This window comes from Sinocyclocheilus anshuiensis, unplaced genomic scaffold (assembly GCF_001515605.1).
Source record: "Sinocyclocheilus anshuiensis isolate Anshui unplaced genomic scaffold, SAMN03320099.WGS_v1.1 scaffold23, whole genome shotgun sequence".
Lineage (NCBI taxonomy): Eukaryota > Metazoa > Chordata > Actinopteri > Cypriniformes > Cyprinidae > Sinocyclocheilus > Sinocyclocheilus anshuiensis.
This window is the reverse complement of record NW_015552545.1, coordinates 1,196,334-1,218,411: the sequence shown is the minus strand read 5'-3', so window position 1 is coordinate 1,218,411 and position 22,078 is coordinate 1,196,334. Positions and strand designations below refer to the sequence as shown.

At 36.5% G+C, this 22,078-nt stretch overlaps 1 pseudogene; it reads left to right on the top strand.

Moving 5' to 3' along the window:
• LOC107664033 (sickle tail protein homolog) overlaps nucleotides 1-22,078 on the top strand; it is a 51,029-nt pseudogene that overhangs the window by 14,627 nt on the left and 14,324 nt on the right.

Sequence of the window (22,078 nt, the reverse complement as noted above, 5' to 3'; positions counted from 1 at the left end):
AAAAAAAGAAGTAAGCATTCATGGATGAAGATCTATGACATGCATTTAGAAAACAGATAAACTTTCATTTCATGCTGACTCTAAAGTGAAAGTCTCTTCAAATGAATCAAATGAGATTTCAATATAAACACAAAGTATAATGTTTCAAAATAAAATAGAATGCCATTTCAAATGCTCTGCTTATGAGCTAGAAAATTAACCAGCAGTTACAGGTACGTAAATAATGGTATCAGTAATGAGTTGGCTATGCCAGAGTAACCCGCAGACAGTGTCACCGTATTGAAATCAGGGTTCAGATTTGTGATACATCAACAGAGATTTGAGTTCTAATGGAGAAGAATGCAGGGCTCTACTGTGGGCCAGCTAAATGGTCTATGAAATAGCACTGGTTGATGAGGCTTAATTGTTGTTGAGGTCTGCTGAAATACTGATGGCCATGCGTCAGCCCAAATCTTTTGAGCCGAGGCATTTGTGCGAGTGGGCGCTAGATGGGTTGCATTCCACTGCTTTGCTGACTTTGCTAAGGATTTGCATTTGATGTGATTGTGCCAGCCCTGAGTTAGAGAGCAGGGACGGCACATTCAGTATTTCCAACAACAGGTGTGGTGTTTATACTGAGACTGTGGGTGGGTGAAAGCATCAAAATGTGTTTGTGAAATACAGCTGAAGTCATTTAAAGTAGCTGACAAACATGGAACATGGCATGTGTTTGTACAGAAAGTATTTAACAGATTTTGTTTTGTTTTGTTTGTTTCTTCATTTTATTAAAATTACATATGTGATAATGAGAAACTAGATAACAGTTTAGGTCAGGGGTATTTTTACTTGTGTTGTACATGCCAAGGGATAGAGAGAGATAGTAAGACTGAATATTGCATATTATTAAATGGCCTATAATAAAATGTGTATAGTGCAATATTAATGTATTTACATACTTTATGATGTTTACACTGCAAAGCAATTAAAAATATTAATTATTGATGTAGAGTTTTATACTTGTGCATTGCATTTTAATTTTACGTAATACATTTTAATGTGGGAAAGACAATGAAACATTTAGCTGAGCTTTAGTTTCTTAACTTAGCTGAGTATAATGTATTTTGGGCTAATTTTCTTTCTTTCTTTTCTCTTTTTTTTCCCCACACAAAAATCACTGTGATATCAAACAATAATAGCTGGACCCTCTATAAATTCCTTCAAATCTGTTAATAATCAAACTCATCTACATCTTAGATTGCCTGAGTGTACATTTTTCAGCAATTTTTCATTTTTGGTTAAACAATCTTTTCAAATTTGATTTCATGGGGACTTTAAAGATTTGCCACTGCAAAACATCTGTTTAAAGGAGGGAATTACTTGCACTACATGCTTTGGTGTAGCCTAGCACCCTTTGAAAAATGTCGGCCAGAGACATTCGGAGTTGTGTTTATGTGCCATTAACTTAATGCTATTGATGATGCACTCTATCGGTTCAGATGTAAACCTGCTTCTCAATAAACAATGAAGTAATGATCACCAAAACCCACAGGGTTTCATGCAGTGAATCACATCTGTAGCACTGGCCTGCTCACATTGCTTACGTGATTGTAACGACTCAGTCCACTGAAGGCGAGCCTAGTGAAGAACCCATGTGCAGTTTATTTCTAGATGTGAGCCAAAATAAAAACATAATCTGAGACTTGACTTGACACGAACTGACTTGACTAGAACAGACTTGACTTGGCATGAACAGAACTCACCGACAGCAGGTTTACATTCAATACTCGACAAGAGACAATGGCAACATGAGGGCTACTTATACCAAACACTAAGGGTCACACGACAAGAATCAACCAATGAGAGACAGGACACATGACTAAGACAACGAATGATAACATGACACATGAACCAAAGAACCAATTAGAACATAACACACAAGGTGCATTTGACTTAAAGCACGGCTACAGACGGCGATCAACGAGAGTAGCCGCTTGCAGTCAGGGGCGGAGATGAAAACGGACACGTCAAGCCGGACACTTTCTGCTCCAGCCAATAGGTGTGTTCGACTTCATGAAGCACTGCACAGACCGATCTGTGAGAGTAGCCTCTTGCAGTCGGGGGCAGAATTGAAAGCAGAGACGTCAAGTAGGACACTCTCTGCTCCCAGTAATGACGCTCTCGTGGTGTTTGCATAGTCTATCACAGATGAAGTGAATAAAATTCAATATTTGTCAAATACACAGACGTTTCAGAATCGTTTTCATGAGCAACAGAAACACTTTTTATATACTGCTTAATACAGCGCCATCTGTTCAAGAATAAAATTCAACGTAAATATATACTATTTAAAAACTAATAAAGTGGGGGTATATATGCTTTCATGATAAACGTGACTCAATATAACATTGCGACTACAATAAAAAAGCTTTTACTGTTCTAAAAACAGATGCGGTACTTTGATGCCACACGTGACAGTGACGTGGCGTCGGCGCCGGTTCAAGTCGGATTAAATTTGTAACCGGCATGCACTGCTTCAAGTCAGCCGCCGATCAGTCTGCGCAGTGCTGCATGAAGTCGAACACACCTACATACAAGGGTGGCACATGACATGATCACATGTGGGGCAAGGAACACATGACAAACCAGGAAATTAAACTAAGAGCATGAATACAAAGCAAAAGACATGAACACCAAAACAAACCCTGACAGTGATGTACTCTCATGAGCTCTCTCTGTGTATTCTGCCGTGCTTTAGAACCCTGGTTTAACATACCAGTATTTACACTCCTTTGACAATCTAATGCAAGCTCGACTCATGAATCATGTTTGTAGGAGAACAAGACTGCAATTTGTTCTGAGCTTGGAGGGAACAAGACTTCACCATCTCCTCAGCGCAGTAGAAGTGCTGGTAAAATGATGAGCTTGCTGGAACGGTCTGAAGTCATCCATGTCGAGTTGCTGTGTATTATCAGCTGAGGAGCACTTTCCACTGTTTTCACTTATCCTGCTTACAAAAATTGAGTAGGAATAAGGTTTACTCACAAGATTTAATAATTAAGCTGTAACTAGTAATAACTAATACATTTTTATTTGCTAACAGTAATGTTAAATAGCTGTCTTTGAATATTTTGAAAAGACTGAGGCATGAAGTCACCATCATCTAAACAATCAAAATAAAATACAGAGGAATGTAAAAAAAATGTAAATAATATAACAATTGTATTTATGTAAATTGTATATGCTGTATAAATATAAATGGATTAAGAGTTTAATGTTAATTAATCCAATTTGTGTATTCATAAATTTGTGGGTGGGATGCAGATGAAGCTGTATAACTTTGGCAGCCCAGCAAAGTATAGTGTTGCAGCCATACTTCATGGTGTTTTAGTTTTAGTTTTAGATGAGGAGAGTTGGTTTGGGTTTATTGTTAGGCTGTGTGAATTACAAGGGGGCAGGAAAAACAGTCAAGGACAAATTAATGGAAAAGACTATGCAAGGGGGATCTGAGCTGGGTGATTCTGCCTGTGTTGAAGCTGGTGCCCTGATCTGCGAAGTGTACTACCAGGTTAATGGAAGATTCCTATGCTCTCCACTCACAGGATAGCAATGAAACTTTTTTCTTTAGTGAAGAGATTAGAGTAACTCGACTTTAATATTTATCCATAATTGAGTCCACTCGCACTCCAGCCACTAAAGTTCTCGGCTCATATAAACATCCATTGGTCTTGGTATAGTCAAATCTCTAATGATACATTTCAATTCTTGATGGAAAGCAGAGGTGAACAGCCTGAAGTTGAGTTTTCTCATTTTTTTGACTTTCTAAAAAGTTCTGCCTGTTTGAACAGTTTGATTTAAATATGCTGTTGCTACACTGGGAGACTGATACTCTTGGCTAATAAAGCGCTATACGGGTTTCTATGGACACTGTCTACTTTAGACTGTGAGAGGGGCTAGCAAAATAATTGCAAGGTCATGGAATAAGTTTTACAAAGGAGGTACATTCCTCTCAATGTGTGAAGCTCAAAGACGGCCAAGAAAAACACTCACATTACAGACTTCTACCATATTATTAAACACTGTGGCTTGGCATTATCAAATATTTCTTAAGATAATATTTAAATCTCAATTCTCATTTTCATTTTAGAAGTAAAATAACTTTCTTTTTACACTTTTTCCATATTTCATTTTCCAGGTTTAACCAATCATTACATATGAGAACTGTTAGTCTTATTAAACACTAGATGGCACTGATACATTATATTAAGCATATTTGTGGTAAACCATTTAATCATGCAATGCCTGATTCCAGGGATTAGCTTCACCATTTCAATGTTGTATTGTTATTTGGAATTTGTACTTTGTATAACTGAGGATCTGTTCGAACAAGTCAGGGAATCATTCTCAGCAAGTCAGTTGACGAGAATGATGGATGTGTTGGTTTTATTTCATTCACACAGTGTCCCTTGAGTTACCTAACACTTCAGAGCATTTATTCCTGGACTATAAACGAATACCAAACACAGTTTAGTATTTGAAAGATAAAGCAATTCTCCCATAACAGGACAGAGAGGTAAGTATGCAAAGCTGCTTATCATGGTTAGCACAGGCTCCAACACCTATAATGCAAGCGCTGTATGAAAACTGATTGAAAGCAAGTCATTAAATGTCCCACATTTTATGACTATTCAGTTTTACATAATACTTAAGGATTCTCAGCTGAAGACACCACACTGAATACTAATCACAACACACTGCAGTCTAAACATTCAAGCCATGGCAGATGGCAGACACAAAATACTCTAACCATGCCAGTTATGTCAAATGCCATAATTAGGACATTCACAATGCCAGTTAGAAGTTGATTTCCAGTGAGGAAAAGTTTTCCTTGTTACATAAAAACACCTTTCCCCTCAGAATGGGAAGACAAATAATGGCCTTGCCTGAAAAAAGCATTGTCTCACTGTGGATCTCATGACTAAGTCTTATGACATAACTGTCCTTTCATCAGTTTCACTGACTATTTGTTCACTAATAAATAAATAAATAATATTATATATATATATATATATACAGTGGGTACGGAAGGAAAGTATTCAGACCCCCTTCAATTTTTCACTCTTTGTTATTTTGCAGCTATATATATATATGAAGACTTCAGGTGCAAAATTATATAAAATATTAAATCTTCTAAAATGATCACTTTTTTATCAGGTTCCTATGTTTAGGTTCAGTGATTTCAGTTTAATGTCAATAAACAGGTCCTTTTCATTGCCATTAAAGTGAAATAACTGAACCTAAACATAGGAACCTGATAAAAACAAGTGATCATTTTAGAAGATTTCAGACGGCATATATATTCTATCAGGAAAAAGCACACATTGAATCTGTCTGGCCCTAATGACCCATAAATAGATTTATAGTCTTTATAGTGTAATAGTCTACATGGCATTTGACTGCTATACCTAATTTTTCAAGCATAAAACTCTCATGAAAGAGGCAGAGGAATCAACACTTACTTCATTTTAAGAGAAAAGCAAATACTCATGATGCCAGGCCTGCAAATACCCAAACCTCTTGAAATCATCCACACTTATCGCTTAGTATGGATGATGAGGCATTAGTCACAGTTTGAAGTCCAGTGTGTGATGTGTTTAATGTGAAACTTCAGATTAAACGTCAGAGTAAGACTTTCAAATGTGTTGACAACTGTCTAATGCTGTATGGCAGTGCCTCGGCATGTCCACACCATAATGCTGACGTTTTGGAGATACAGGTTTGTCATTCAGTCCCAAGTGCATAAACAACATCTGTGAGTGGAGAGAGGATATCCTCTCCATAAAGTGACCTTACATGCTTGGAAAATGACAGACAACACCTGGATTTTCTCCAGTGGTCGTCTGTTTCACTGAGGAGAGCATAAATTAGAGAGTATAAAGGATATAGGGGAATGATTTTAATAATCCATACACTTGGAACTGGATAACATTAAAAGACCATTAAAGGGAGAGTTTTACTCTTGGATAAATTGGATGCAAACATAGAAAGTTACCCAGAGGGGCTTTGCAAGACCACTGGAGATAATGTTAGCTCATCTTTTGTTCATCTGAAGTAATTAAAAGACAATAAAAATATAATATAGATGATGAATAGATGGATAAATTGATAGATACAACATAAATGCTTCAACAATTCTAACAGATTTAATCAACAGCTCACTGTGATATAACTGCCTATAACACAAAATGTTATATGATTTTTGCACATTGAGTGTCGCAATTTTTTGTCCAAAATAATGTTTCAATAAACAAAATTGTGTTATGTTATGTTGTTTATTTATTTATTGACATTCAAAAGTTTGGGGCCTGGAATTTAAAAAAAAAAACTGATCGAAAGTCTCACTGAAGACATTTATAATGTTACAAAATAAACACTGTTCTTTTGAACTTTTGTCAAAGAATCCTGCAAAAAGTATCATGGTTTCCACATAAAAACTAAGCAGCACAACTGGTTTTAACATTGATAATAGTAAGAAATTATTCTTCAGCACCAAATCAGCATATTACTGTAAAATGAGTTCTGAAGGAGCATGTGAGACTGAAGTAATGACTGCTGAAAATTACGTTTTGCCATCAGAGGAATAAATTACATTTTAAAATATATTAAAATAGTAAACAGTTATTTTACATTTGAACTGTTTTTACTTTATCTTTGATCAAATAAATGCAGCCTTGATGAGCATAAAGTGTATATATTTGCATTTACAAAAACTTTATATTTATAATATTGACAATATATCTTAAATCATGAGAAATTCTACAATAAAATCAAGTATTACAAAATTCCAACCTTACACCAAAGATAATTTGCAAAACAATTGCTAAGGATGTGCATAACAACACAGACGTCCTTCATGTTCCTCAGAATAACTGCAGTAGTATATCTATTTGTATGTATGAATGATAACTTTCAGAGGAGTGTGAATGTTTCTTTAGTCCAACAACAAGCAGGCATTAATACATAATCACCACAGGAACAGCTGGCCATCATCAGTTATCTACAGCCACTCAGCAGCATTAACCGTGGCCTTCTTCTCGGGGCCATGCAGATGCCTGATAGTGATCAGACACCAAGCAAGTTTTTTCTCAAATGGGTGATAAAAATGGAAGGAACATCTCTTTTCTGGTCAGAAATAGGAAGCGTCTAGTAAAAATCTTTCATTTTTCTTCTTGACTAGTACAGATGTAAGTTATCACTCCATCTCAACATACCTCATTCACAGTATGTGACACTTTCTGCACAAAAATGAGAAAAAATGATTTAAATTCTCTCATGCAATATGTTTTATGGGGAATAAGTGCAAAGGCATGCAAACTGCAACAATTTCATCTTCATCAGTCTGACCCTCTTCAGTCTTGTTGACAGTGTGATTTTTCTTTCACAATGTCTCTGTGAGGAAACAACTCTTTTAGTGTCCATTTTTTCATAAGTGAGCAATGGGCTGGGGATATTTCAGGTCAGGAAAAGTTAAAGGGCTTCAGCAGACCATTACTAAAGAAATGTACGACACCTTAGCTGTCCAACAATACTAGGCCTGTAGAAAAACCCAACATAAAGCACAAATCTCACCACAATTGTCTGTGAATGGATCATCTCAGTCCCTATATTCAGATTTTGTACACTACAAACTACAGGTCACGTGAAAGAGCATAAAGTTCCTCTTCTTTTCTCCTAATGTTTTCCAGTGAATCTTATCCACAAAGGGAGGACAGCGGCACAATAAATAATGAGAAAATTCCTCCACATACCACAGGGTTTTTAGATGTCCTCATTAAGCATTAAACTCTTTCCCTAACAAGAAGTCTGAGACTCCGAAAAGGCTACCATGAGAGAGGAAATTAAGTGGGATAACTGCTTGTCTCTCATTAGCTTCCAATGATGGAATGTGTCTGTCTTAGCCAATAATGATGCAATAATTCTTTATAGTAAACTTGTTGGCACATTCACCCAAACAAAACCTACAGGTCCACAAATTATGAAAATTTATTTTGCAGAAATGTATTGATTTACAAGGATTTGTGCAGTGCTTGCAATACATCAAGCAGCATGGTACATTATATCTAAAATTATTTGTAAAGGCTTGTAAAGCTGCTTTATTGTATAAGAAAATACATTATCTGTATCATATTGTTTTACATATTTCTATTGAATGCACATTCACAATATGACAGGGAAAAAAAATCATTTAAATATGTATATCCAAACTAATGGTGCCCATGTAGGCAGTGTTATTTTAGTGTTGTTTATATATTACATAGTATTTATTGATATTTGGAATTATTATTTATTTGTTTTAGCTATATTTAACTTTTATGTATTTTTATTTCAGTTTTAGTTTTATTAATGTTAGTATTTGCACTTAAACTTATTTATTTGTTGACAAGACAACATTTATAATTTTCATCTAATATTTATATTTTGATTTATTTTAGCTTTATTTCAAATAACAATATGGTAATGAACTTTATAATAAGGTCTCATTTGTTAACATTAGTAAATGCATTAGCTAAGATTAATGACCAGTATATATTTTAAAGCATTTTTAAATCTTTGTTAATGTTATAGTTAGTAGAAACACAACTGTTCATTGTTTGTTCATGTTAGTTCACAATGCATTAATTAATGTTAACAAATACAAATAACAAATATATTTAAAAAATGAATTAATGTTGAAATTATCATTGATTAATATAAATAAATGTTCATTGTTGGTTCATGTTAACTAGTTCATGTTATGACACCTTACTGTAAAGCATTTCCATGATTTTTAAGAGTTTACGTTTTCTTAGTTTTAGTTAGTAATAACAACAATGCATGTGAATAATAATTCTGAAGTATATAATAAAACTGTTGATTCTGCGCAGTGGTTTGACTCCCCACTGGAGGGCCTCAATGCCATGCAGTCAGCTCGGGCTAATAATGAGCCATCACACTGAGTGCACTGAGACCTCTTTTGGCAAGGTGCAAGCTGTTTATGGGAAACAAATGGCCTGTTTGTAGCTTTGCTCAATAATTGCTCTCTTGGCCAGCAGCTGTCCGACTCTAAGCCGGTCATTGCCTTGACTGTGTTGCTTATCACACTAATTAATTGTAGGTCTCAAGCCATGTACAGCCGCCCACTGAGTGTCCCTATCTAATCTATATTCCTTTGTATATGTTCTTATGACTTTAATCAAAGAGCCAACGAGAAGCAACCAGAGGCTGTGCTCCCATGAGGATGTGGACAGCAACAGCAGAAAACAAAGCAGTGCAGATGAGAGCGAGCAGTCAGACCCCTGGTCCCCTCACACCGTGCCAAGGAGACACACAGTAGGAGGGCCTCGTACCGCTGGGGACGTGATCGTCGTGCAGTCCTACAACATGGACCACAAGAAAGAGGCCTTTCTTGAACATTTAAAACAGAAGTATCCCCATCATGCTTCTGTCATTATGGGGCACCAGGAAAGACTCAGAGACCAGGTAAGCTTAGCTCTGAAATATTCAAATCAGCTATTGAATATTTTTTCACTTAGGCTAAATGAGGTTTTTAAATATAAAAGTCAAATCAAAATGGCACCATCAAAAACAGATGGAAGCATTTGATAAAATAAGTTAACAGCACAGAAAAAAATGTCCATTGTTTTCTGTGTAAATCATTACATTTTGTCATCATAGTCAATGAAATTCCATAACATGACATATTTCTATAAGAGATTGGTCCAAGCCTTGCAAGAAAACTTTTACAGTTGGTTTAGCCCCTCTCCACATATGTTACCATTCCCTTACTCTGGCCTACACATGTGACTCTTGACAGATTAAAGAACGCTGGCATTTTTATTGCTGCTAGTTTCCGCTTGACATTTTCATTGTATCTTTGCCGGATGGATAAATTTGAGTGGTGCAGTCACAGCTTGGACTGTTGCAGATTTATTTGTATGTATGCTTGAATAAACAATTACATTCATAAAAAATAATAAATGTGAATAAATTGTTTAACGTACACCTTAAATAATTACATAAATATAAAAGGTAGGCTAAATTATAGCCACGTAAACATAAAATGTAGGCTACACACTGAATGTAATACCATGCCATCTCCAGATGACTGCGCTCACGTACAGATATCCAAAACTGTAGTATTTTACACCATCAGTAATTGCCTTCAAAGGAAGTAGATAAACAGCAGAACATACAAAGAAAACCCTCTGAAGTGTGGGACGCGGAACGTAGCCTAAAATAAAGCTCGTTATCTTTGAGCGCTGCTGCAACGTCACTGACCGCATTACATTTAAATGTAAGAATTACCGATGGGATTATATGTATTTATTAATTGTTGTTATTATTACTATTATCAGCTTTTAATAAATTCTGATTTGAGTTGAAATATTTTATTTTATCAGTATACTAGTACAATACTGCAGAATACGGCTATAGGAAATGCTCTCGAAAAACGTTCATTTATTTTACCATTCGCGTAATACTGCGATTGACCAATCAGAATTTAATAGGCCTACTCCAGAGAGTCGCGTAACACATTTTAATATGCCTGTTTAACAATAGCCTCACCAATGTTTTCAGGACTTAATGTCGCTATTTTGATTTAAGATGTAGTAAACCAGAAGGTGATGGAACGGCACATTTCGCAACCACCTTGCTTCAGTGCATTTTTGTAGCCCAACAAGTCTTTCAGGTAAGTTCATGTAGGTGGGTGTGTCTCTGTGCAGACGCTGATGTCACGGCTTTCAAAGATCACTTCACTGCAGACAAACTTCTGCAGCGATCTACATCTACTTTCAGACACACTACCGGACTTGCTATTGACGTTTGCTATTTATTATCTGGAATATGCCCTTTGTGTGAAGAATCAAGGTGGAGGTTGCATCAAGGTAGCTATTGTAAATTAGCCTAAAATGACAATTGTTTTACAGTGTCAGCAAGTCAGTCTGTGTAAGCAATAGGCTTGTCTCAACTCGTTAAGTAAAGAAAATGATGTTTATTTTACTTATATTGTATAGGTTTTAAATAGTTAACGTCCATAATACCATTAAACTAAATTATGAGCTTTTTAACTAATGAATCAACGCATTGTCTTGCAAGTCATCGGAGTAATGGATGTGTAAACTGAACGTAAACAGAGAAGTCGTCATACTGGTTCTCTTGGATCAAAATTCTTAAAGATATGCAAAACAATTAGGATATTATGCCAGTTATCATATTATGAGATTCTACTAGTTATCAGATTATGAGAAACTACTGCTTATCCATTTCAATGTAGGCTACCCAAAATAATTATGGTAGTGTAATGTTTTTTATATAGCCTACCATGGAAATATTATGTTTTTTTTGACGTTCCAGGCAAACACCATGGTGAAAAGTACTATGCACCATGGTATTTAGCATCTAATCACCTTACCATTGTACGTGAACCGCCAGAGTTTTTGTAAGGTGTTTTTTTTTTTTTTTTTTTGTGGAGGGGGGTTCTTCTTTTAACTCACAAGTATCACTTGCTTTCCCAATAGCTGGTTTCTTTCAATGCAATGTGTCTGTCTCTTGATTTATTATTTTTTTTAATATAGTTTTTTTCTGTGGCTGGGTACAGCCGTGAGTAATTTCATATCATGCCCCTGGCACTGAACAAAACTGAAGCCCATCCAGCAGAAGGGAGTGTGTGTTTCATCCATCTTTCGCTCTTTCGTTCATTCTTACTTCAATATTCTCCAGACCCAGAGAGAATGATGTATGATTTATCTGACCCTGCCAGTGCGTTCAAAGACCTGGCATTAGACCGGCTCAGATGAAGCATGGTTTGTGGCCATTCATCTGCCTGTGATTAGAGGAGAGTGCAGTGAACCGTACAAGCTGCTCCCCTCAAGCCCACCCTTATGCTTTAAACTGCTGTTTTCAGTCCTCTCTTGGCATTCTGCAGGTAACGCATTCTGACAGTGCCCGAGTGTGAGCGTATGTCAGCACGGCTTGCTTATGCATGTGAAATAGGTGTAAATTTGATCCCTGGTCTGCAGGGTACAGTTGAAGCATCTGGATAATCAGAGTAACACTTTCAACAAGTGTTAAGTACAGCGGCTGTTGTTGACTGCTTGTTTTTTTCAGGGTTATCCTTAAGCAATCTTAAGAATGCAATCATATTTATTTTATTTAATCCACACAATGAAATGTTTAACGTACAGTTACATTATGCATGTCTAAAATGATCCCAGCTGTCATGCACCATTAATCTGGGCACAGTTTGATGCACCTTTTTTCAGGTGAACATAAAAGCCTATTATTTGCTCTTGCGTCTGTGCACACCGGAGCGATTGTTAGTCATCTCACAATGCAACACCTGTGCAAAGATAACATCAAGCTCATATTCATCACCTTCCAAGTCTCAACCTGGATCTTCAGAATGAAAGATTTTTGGATATGCCTCCTAATGAATTGCCAGGGCACTGTTTTCCATCAGTCAACATAGTTTTTGACTTTAAAAAGAGGTTTCTGGTATTGCCTGCATAATGGGCAAGTTCAGCCACCTCCATCAAAGCCATCAAAAACAATTTGTGCATTTCCTAAGAATGCATTCAGTGTAGGGATGACGTATAGGGTGAATCTGGAGTCAGTGCAGCAGTAACATGCAAATAAGGAAGCTGATCTCTTGTATTCTTAAGGGCCGTTCACACAGAATGTGTTTTTGTATTCCACTGTGCTGATTTTCCATTGTTTTTGTATGTAAAGATGCTCTAGAATCTAGATGAATGTCTTTGGCCACTGGGCTTGCATCTTTTGCCCTTTGCAGTCTCGCTCATGACATCTTAAATTCAATTACAATTCAATTATTTCAATTATACTTCCCATTGTCTCACATTTTGCATTCAACTGCACTGCTTTTTCATAGCTTTTCTATGAAAACATGCATTAGATGGATTTCTTTGACTGTTGCGCTCGCATATTTTTGCAATGTCTCATGCATATAGTGTTCTAAAAATGTGGCTCTCAAGTTAAAATATCAACTGTTTATCTGGACCTTGATTGTCTTTTTGCATTCCACTGATCTGATTTCCCATAGTTTTTCTTTGGAAATGTGTTAGACGGAAGTGTTTGACTGATTCACTCATGTCTCTATTGCAATGTTTTGCACATTACACACCACTAAAAACGTGTTGCTCAAGTTAAAAGATCAACCTTTAAAAAATCGTGTCTCTAGACCTTGGGCTTTTTTTTTTATTATTTCCACTGCCCTGCTTCTCACGTTTTAACATTCCATTGCACTTCTTTTCTATTGTTTTTACATGTAAACATGCACTAGATGGACGTGTTTGACTTGCGTTGTTGTGTCGCGCATGAAACAGTGTTCTGAAAACTCACACTCACAAAAAAATCACATCTTTAGACCTTGTGTTTTCTTCCATTCCATTGCTCTGAGTCTCACGTTTTTTTTTTTTTACACAAGACCCTCTTCTAACCCTTTTTAAACCCTAAAGAAGCAGTTTACATGGAACACGTTTTGCATTGGTACTTTTCCATTGTTTTCTATCATGTAAACATTCACTAGATTGATGACCGTTTTGACCGTTGCTTTTACCTGTTGCGTCTTTTGCAGCATATCGCTCATGACATGCCGCTAAAAAGAGTGGCTCTCAAGTTCTTCAACTTTTAAAAAAAGTAGTTACATTTCTTTCTTTTTTTTAAGCTCAAAAACACATTCTGTGTGAATCACCCTTTAGGCTGAACCGGTCATGACCTTACTCTTTAGTATAGGGTGACCATACGTGCCATTTTCCCAGGACGCGTCCTGGCCAGGATTTCTATATTGCCTAAAATATCTAGGTTTTGGATTTGCTTGCATGTGCAGACCGATCGGTGTATGATATCAAAGTACCATACAGATGGTTCCTTACGCTTTCAAAATGCTCTCTAGGTATTTTGATGTCATACACCGATCGGTCTGCACACGCAAGCAAAGCCAAAACCTAGATATTTTAGGCAATATAGAAATCCTGGCCAGGACGCGTCCTGGGAAAATGGCACGTATGGTCACCCTACTTTAGTATCAACTTTGAGACTTGCATACACCATGTCATGGAGATTTTTGCATTTTTGCACAGACTACTGTCAGCAGAGATCCTCCCAAAGGTACAACAGTATTTTTTTTTAGATTTACATAACACAAGACTTCAGACCGAAAGTGTCCAAGTTAGCACAATGGAGCATTGTTCGGTCAAAACACGTTTAGAGCTCGTCTCGAACTAATCTGTGGGGGTGCACAAAAACTTAGTAAAATGTACAAAAGAATGGTTTGATTTAAATATAGTTCTGAAAAGGTGTTTACAGAAATGTTTCGAGACATTTTCGGAAATGCCTGCGTCAAACGCGGAGTCTAAGGTGTAATTGTGTGCTTCTGTCCTGACCTCATAATTGCATTGTCACCACAACCACAGTCGAAAATGAAGCAGCGCAGTATAGAAGGATTAAGTTCCTTCGGGTCATGCAGGGTGGTAATCTGGCAGGCGTGCATGTCAGAGCAGGTCAGTGTGCGTGTTGTCGTTATGATGAGACGCGCTCTGACTCAGTATATGTGGCCTTCTGCCTGTCGCTTCTTTCTGTTGCTGAGAAGGGAGCAATGGGTGAAAGCCCATCCTCTGTGAACATATATCCGATGTCTGCTGTCTGTATAGGCCCAAATTGTGTTATTTTGAGGACAACCACGTTGATACACTTTGGCCTTTGAAAATAAATAGGCTACAAAGGATAATGTCTGTGCCAGAGCACACTAATTGGTCTTTGTGCGTTTACTGCTTTTGTGCAACTGGAGATAAATCACTCCATTTTCTTTTTTTAATGTGAGCTAAATTATAGGACTGAGACATAATTGACTTAAAGACGTGTTGACGATTTTATGTCCACATGTCATGAAACGGAAAAGGAATCAGATGACTACCATACCTTTTCTTATTTCGTAGTCACCCTTGTGATGCGTAGATTATTGTTTTCAGTTAATCTCTTTAGGCACATAAATTGCAAATATGGTTGAATAATAAATGAAGGATTTTAATGTCATTTTTTTTTGCTTAACCATTGTAACCATTGCTTGAGAAATAAATTAAATTAACCAATGCTTGAGAGCCACTCTTTTTTTGTTCTCTCGGGTATTGATTGTTTACTGAATAGAGCTGTGTCTGTCTATTTAGTATCTCTCCACAATTCCTCTCTGACCTTTCTGTGGCCTTTTATTGAGCATTTAAGTTTATGACGGTACCAGGCTGCTCACATCTTGACATTCAGAATGCACAGTTAATAAACTTATAAATCTTTTTCAAATGTTTTAACAGTTCAGATGCTAGGCAACTCTGTTGTTAGAGTTAACTAATAAATACTACAACTAAAATCATAAATTGAAATAAAGCTGAAATGAAATAAAATATAAATATTAAATAAAAAACTTTAAAAAAAAAACTTAAAAATGAAATGATAAATGTTGCCTTGGTAACTTTGAAGTTTAAGTAAGATTACTAAAACTGAAATAAAAAATAAAAAGATAAAAATAGCGAAAGCACATAACAGAATTACTAAAACTAAAGTAAAAATGAAAACAAAATATTAAATTAAAAGCTAATTCAAAATATCAATAAATACAATAATACATAACACATAACATTGCCGAAATCTTTAGGGTTAAATTATTTAGACAAAAATACTGTCTTTTGTGAAGTGTTTGATGATAGATCCAGTTCTAAATGATCTGTTTAACCTCTTCTTTGATCATTTTGTGTTGTCTTGTAGATCAGGAGTTCTGGGCACAGTGTAACCCCACTGTCTGCTGTAAGGGAGTTGGGGGAGCATCTCTCTTTGGCCTCCCTTGATTCTTTGGAGGCCATGTCGGAAGGAGGAGCCCCCTCCGCCTTCACCCGAGGCAGCCGCTCCCGAGCGAGCCTCCCCGTGGTCAAGTCAAATAACCAGACCAAGGACAGGTCATTAGGTAAAGTACTGACTCAGTGTTTTCAAGTTTTTAACTCATGGGTGTGTTTTTGATTTATTTATTCCCCCATGATTGTCAATAGATATTTTGAAGTAATGTTGATGAAGTTACAAATCAAGTTTTAAGGCAAGGCTGATGTTAGTCAGATATTAGTAAATTAAGAGTATTTTTGAATCCATGTTGCACGTTAAAAGAGAAGATCAGTAAGTCCCTGTTGTTATTTTAAACAGAATATTTGAATATTATAATTGAATTCTCACTGAAACCCTTTATAGCTTTGTAGCTTTCTTTGTTAAAGAAATAGTGTGTAATATAAACTTAATATAACACATTTTGACAAAGTGCCTACCTTTGGGCATGTCAGACCAAATGTTGATGCCATTTCTAATGTTTTTGCTATTTTTGGCAGCTGGCCTTTTGTAGTTTTTTTTTTTCGTACACAAAGCATAAACTGTTTTTTACTCTCAGCATTGCATACAACGGTTTCAAATGGACTCGTTACTTTTATGATTTTATTTAAAGACACTTCACTTTTTGGAAATATTCTTGAGGTGAATGTGCAAAAACTGGGCATTCTTTCACTTTAATTGGTAAATTTCTTAATGTGAATATGCTTTATTTTTAATAAAAGCTCTATATCACTTCATGCATGTTTAAACATCTGGTTCATGTTACAGCTAGAGAGCAAATGGTACATTTTGCTCCAAATATCGCAAGGCAAGAAAATGCTTACACTGCATTCCTCCGAGACCCCATTTGGGCTGTCTCAAGAGAATCATTTAATGAAGGGTCTAGGACAGAATGCAGTTGTCACCATTTACCATTGGTACCCTTGTTAGCCTGTATGCTGTGCTGTATGCATTGAAGGTATATGTATACAGCTTTTAGTCATTCCATACTTAAAGGGGTCATATGATGTTGCTAAAAAGAACATTATTTTGTGTATTTGGTGTAATGAAATGTGTTTATGCGGTTTAAAGTTCAAAAAACACATTATTTTCCACATACTGTACATTATTATTTCTCCCTTTATGCCCCACCTTTCTGAAATGCATCGTTTTTTACAAAGCTCATCGGTCTGAAAAGAGAGGTGTGCTGTGATTGGCCAGCTATCCAGTGCGTTGTGATTGGCCGAATACCTCAAGCGTGTGACGGAAATGTTACGTCCCTTACCATACTATCAGGCGACGATTCAAAAACATTAAAACCCATTATAAACTAGGCATTTGTTGCATCCAGTGGGGACATAATTACGGATTATAATGACTTCTGTCTTTTTACGCGTTGGTTGCATTGCGCCGCGTAAACATAAAACCATGTCTGCATTTGTGATCGGAGAAATAACAAACAAGTGCTACTCTACACTGCTCAAAACTCACGTTTGAATCATCAGTGGCAAATCCTTTAAATGAAAACATACTTACGTGAGTCAGAACTGCCGGCATTTTAGTCTAACGTTAGCACCAAGAGCTTGTAACACTCCAAAGAGAAAGGAAAAATTGAAATCGCATCATATGACCCCTTTAATTCGTCTCGAAAGTCCTGCAGAAATCTTACATTTTACATATTGTGCTATTATCAACCTCTTATACTTGGTTTATATTTAGGTGTCCTCTACCTGCAGTATGGAGAAGAGACCAAACAGATCCGAATGCCCAATGAGGTGACAGGTGCAGACACCATCAAGGCTCTGTTTGTCAGTGCCTTTCCTCAGCACCTCACTATGAAGATACTGGAGTCCCCCAGCGTGGCTATATACATCAAAGATGACATGAGGAATATGTACTATGAGTTGACTGATGTCAGGTGTGTGTTTTGCTCAACAGAAACTCTTGTCATTGTCAGACATTATTTTTTTAACATGAATTATATAATGAATTTAAAACATATAACATACTATGTACAAAATATTAGGTTATGTTAAATATCGCAAAAATATCACAGCCATTCCCTTTTACAGTGTGCTTAGTTATAAGTGCAGAAAATTGCATGCAGTGGTTGATTTTAAGTACGTTCAAACTGTTGGGTGACTCCCTTTTCCACACCCTACTCTTCGCTTGTGTGTGTGTGTGTGTGTGTGTGTGTGTGTGTGTGTGTGTGTGTGTGTGTGTGTGTTATTCGGCACAGGATGGGCTTGGTTTTTTTAACAAGCGTTATAGTTATGAGGAAGTAGCTTGTGTTGACACGCTTCTAACCTTTGTGTCGCTGTGAGCTGCAGCTCATTGTAGTAACGCTCTGTTCTGCCTCATTGAACCTGAATTTTTAAGTGTTATTTACACCACAACACTCTGGACTTAACACCAAGAAAAAATATCTTTCTCTCTATATATATATATATATATATACAGTATATATACATCTATAACACTTATTTACACTTTTATCCTGCAAGGATTGATTACATTTATCAAAAAGTGACAATAAATACTTAAATGCTCCAAAAATTGTATATCACATATATGCTGTTTTTCTGAGCTTGCTATTCATCAAAAAAAAATCACAAAAAATCCACAGAAATATTTAGCAGCAGAACTATTTTTCACTTACACACTTCACAGTTTTTACTGTATTTTTTATCATAAATGAATAAATTAAGCCTTGGTAAGCAAATGAGACTTATTTCAAAACCATTTTAAAAATATTCTTACCCCAACATTTTGAATGGTTGTATAATAAACAATACTAATATTCTAAAATTATATATATATATATATATATATATATATATACATTTGTGTTTTCTTTTTCTTTGCAGGAACATCACATCACACTCTTGCCTGAAAGTTTATCACAAAGACCCAGCTCAGGCCTTCAATCACAACGCAAAAGCCAATAATGGAGAAATTAGGGTGAGTGACGAGAGTTTGATCGCAGTTCCACTGAACTGTCCCATTACTATTACTCTTCATGTTCAACTCAAAAATCATCTTTAACTCAAACAACTTTTTTTGCTTTCAATATCGTTTGCTGCTGGTGTTAAACAGGTGGCAGGATCCTGAAGGTTAACGTTCTGCATATGCTCTTTAGAGCTCAGAATTTGAAGCAAATACTTGCCACACCCATTAATTTTGGCAGGGGGCCCACTGATTGTTCTCTCCACTGTTGCGCAATTATAATGGGCAGGTCACCTTTAGCAAAATAGGTTGGCTCTGAGATCTGAGATCTTTACTGTATGTCAAAGGCACAATAGTATTTGCCACGCTGCGTTAAAGTGAACTGTTTGGCATCAGGAATGTATATAATGCAGAATTATGCCAATGTCTCCGAAGACCAATGAAGCTGTGATTACATTTTAAAAAGACAAACAATGCCTGTTCCTTATCTCATCAGGCAAGAAATAGAATTTGATTTAAAGTGGACATAAAACGCACAGTTTCTGCCAATCTCATGTTAATCTTGCGTACCTATAGAGTAGTATTGCATCCTTCATATCCGAAGAGTCTTTAGTTTTATCAGATTTATAAAAGAAAGATACAGCTTTACAGCTTCTCTCTGAGAAAAAAAAAAAAAAGCTAAAGTGTCACAAGCACGTTTGTGTTGTTTACATTATATGCACTTGTGTGCCGATTGCCAACAAAACACAGAAATTTGTTGCAGTTTTACTTACCGCCTGAAGTTCCGACTTTTCCCAGACACGTCCTGGCCAGGATTTCTATATTGGCTATAATATCCAGGTTTTGGCTTTGTTTGCGCTGCACAGACCGATCGGTGTTGCTTCTCCCTGAAAAAAAAAAAAAAGCTAAAGTGTCACAAGCACGTTTGTGTTGTTTACATTATATGCACTTGTGTGCCGATTGCCAACAAAACACAGAAATTTGTTGCAGTTTTACTTACCGCCTGAAGTTCCGACTTTTCCCAGACACGTCCTGGCCAGGATTTCTATATTGGCTATAATATCCAGGTTTTGGCTTTGTTTGCGCTGCACAGACCGATCGGTGTTATGACATCAAAGTACCATGAGAGCTATAGAGAACAGACGGCTCCTTATGCTTTCGAATTGCTCTCGCAATACTTTGATGTCATACACCAATCAGTCTGCAAAGCACTGATTCAAGTAGAACACACCTAATATGTACGCGTATTTGCATCGCTTTGACCATTCTCTGTAGATCCCGTCTTCTCACGTGCCATGATTGGTCAATTATGTACAATGCCTGCATGTTATTGTCAAACTACTTTTTGATCATAACTTTCAGCAAAACCGGAAACAGGAAAACAAAGACAAAACCTGGATATTTTAGGCAATATGGAAATCCTGGCCCCGGAAATACAAACTGCATCCACTGTTCCCTTAATGCTAGGTTCTTTGGGAAGCTGAACAAGGTTATCTTTCCCTCACAACCAATCTTCTCGAGCAAGCCCTGTGCAGCGCTGCCGACAACTTCCGTAACCGAATGAAGCACGCTGATGGCCGTGCTCTCGCTCGGTTGATGTGTGCGCACGCTCTTCCGGGAGAAGTGCCCAGATAAGGAATTCTCGAAAATACTCGCCATACTCAGAAAAAAAAACTTTCCGAAACGTATTCGAACCCAGAAGGAGTGTATTTGCTACAGAAATACTCCGTCATACACCCAACTCGTCTTTTGAAACTTTGGCCATATTTAGCATAAGAATCCAACTCTTTAACAGTGTAAATAATTCAGAATGCATGAAATAGCGTTAGAACCCTCCCCCCCTCCCTTTAAGAAACAGATTTAATTGGAACCCAAGCTCTCTAGGCATCTTGCTTTCTAATCAAAACCATCTGCTTTCCATGAATCCATGCATATAAATTTATGATATTGACCTACAAACGTACAGTAGGATAATGTTATTCATGTTTAATATCACTTTAGCTACTAGATGTAGTTTTGAAGTGCAAAAAATAACATAAAAATAAAAAAAATATTTATTTCAGACCAGAAATTTACTCATAGCATCCTATATATAACACATTTTGGAGTTGTTCTGCTGTGGTGTAATTTGCTTTATCTAATTATAAGCAATTCTGGAGAAGACTGCACTGTCTCCAGCTATCTCATCCATATCTTGAGTTCAACAGGCCATGGAGGATTGGGAAGAGGGTAATTCAAAGCCATAATTCCTTGGCTGGGTGTGGAGATGAACTGAGGTCAAACTCTCAGGAGAGCACGGCAGCGGATGCGCCTGACCATGTTGTTCTCGGCTCTAATGAGAGTGCAGAAGGGACCAGCTCCTGTCTGCACCACCACACCACCCACAACGCAAGCAGCCTGCTGTTTAGCTAGGCTTATGTGTTCTTCATAACAATGTCTAGTGCAGAAAACAGGTAGCTAGATGATATACAGCTATATCAATAGAGCAGACCCACTTGAAACCTAGTACAATTAACTGTATTTTGAACATTTTCTTAAGCATAGTTTGTTCAGAAGAATGAGTCTAGACAAGGCATGTGCAAAACTGCATATTTGACTAGTCAGCAGTTGGTCTGAACAACTAGTTCACTAGTAAGCCCACTATAATTTGGCTGGCTCAGGGTTATGTCCACCTGTCTCCAGTCAAACATTGTTTTTAAATAGGGTGATTGATATCAGTATTGTTATTGTTACCTAAAATTATTATAATTTTTTTTTCATTTCATCAGTAAAATAAAATATAATTATGCAACAAAAATGAGAAATGTTGCCTATTAACTGACCTAAAATATATTAAAGATGAATTACTAAATTTACTTAAACTACTTAATAAGAGGAACCAATAATATTTTTATTACTTAAACAGTAATAAAAATTAAAGCTAAATAGAAATATAAAAAACTAATAAATGAGACCATTTAAATTTGATCTAAATTTAAAATGAAAGCTGAAAATAAAAGCTAATTTGAAATATTATTAATGACTTAAAATAGTATATAAATAATAGATATTCTACAAAATAATGGGCTAAATAACCATACTTTTTTTATTGCACATAACTGTCATAGCCGTGCCTTCATGAGAAACCTGTAAATATCAGGGCATTTGAAAATGTGTGATTTTAAAGGCTGGAAAATTGCTGAAATCTTTAAAAGGTCATTGAAATTTCTGTTGCAAATATATATATACAGTGGGTACGGAAAGTATTCAGACCCCCTTA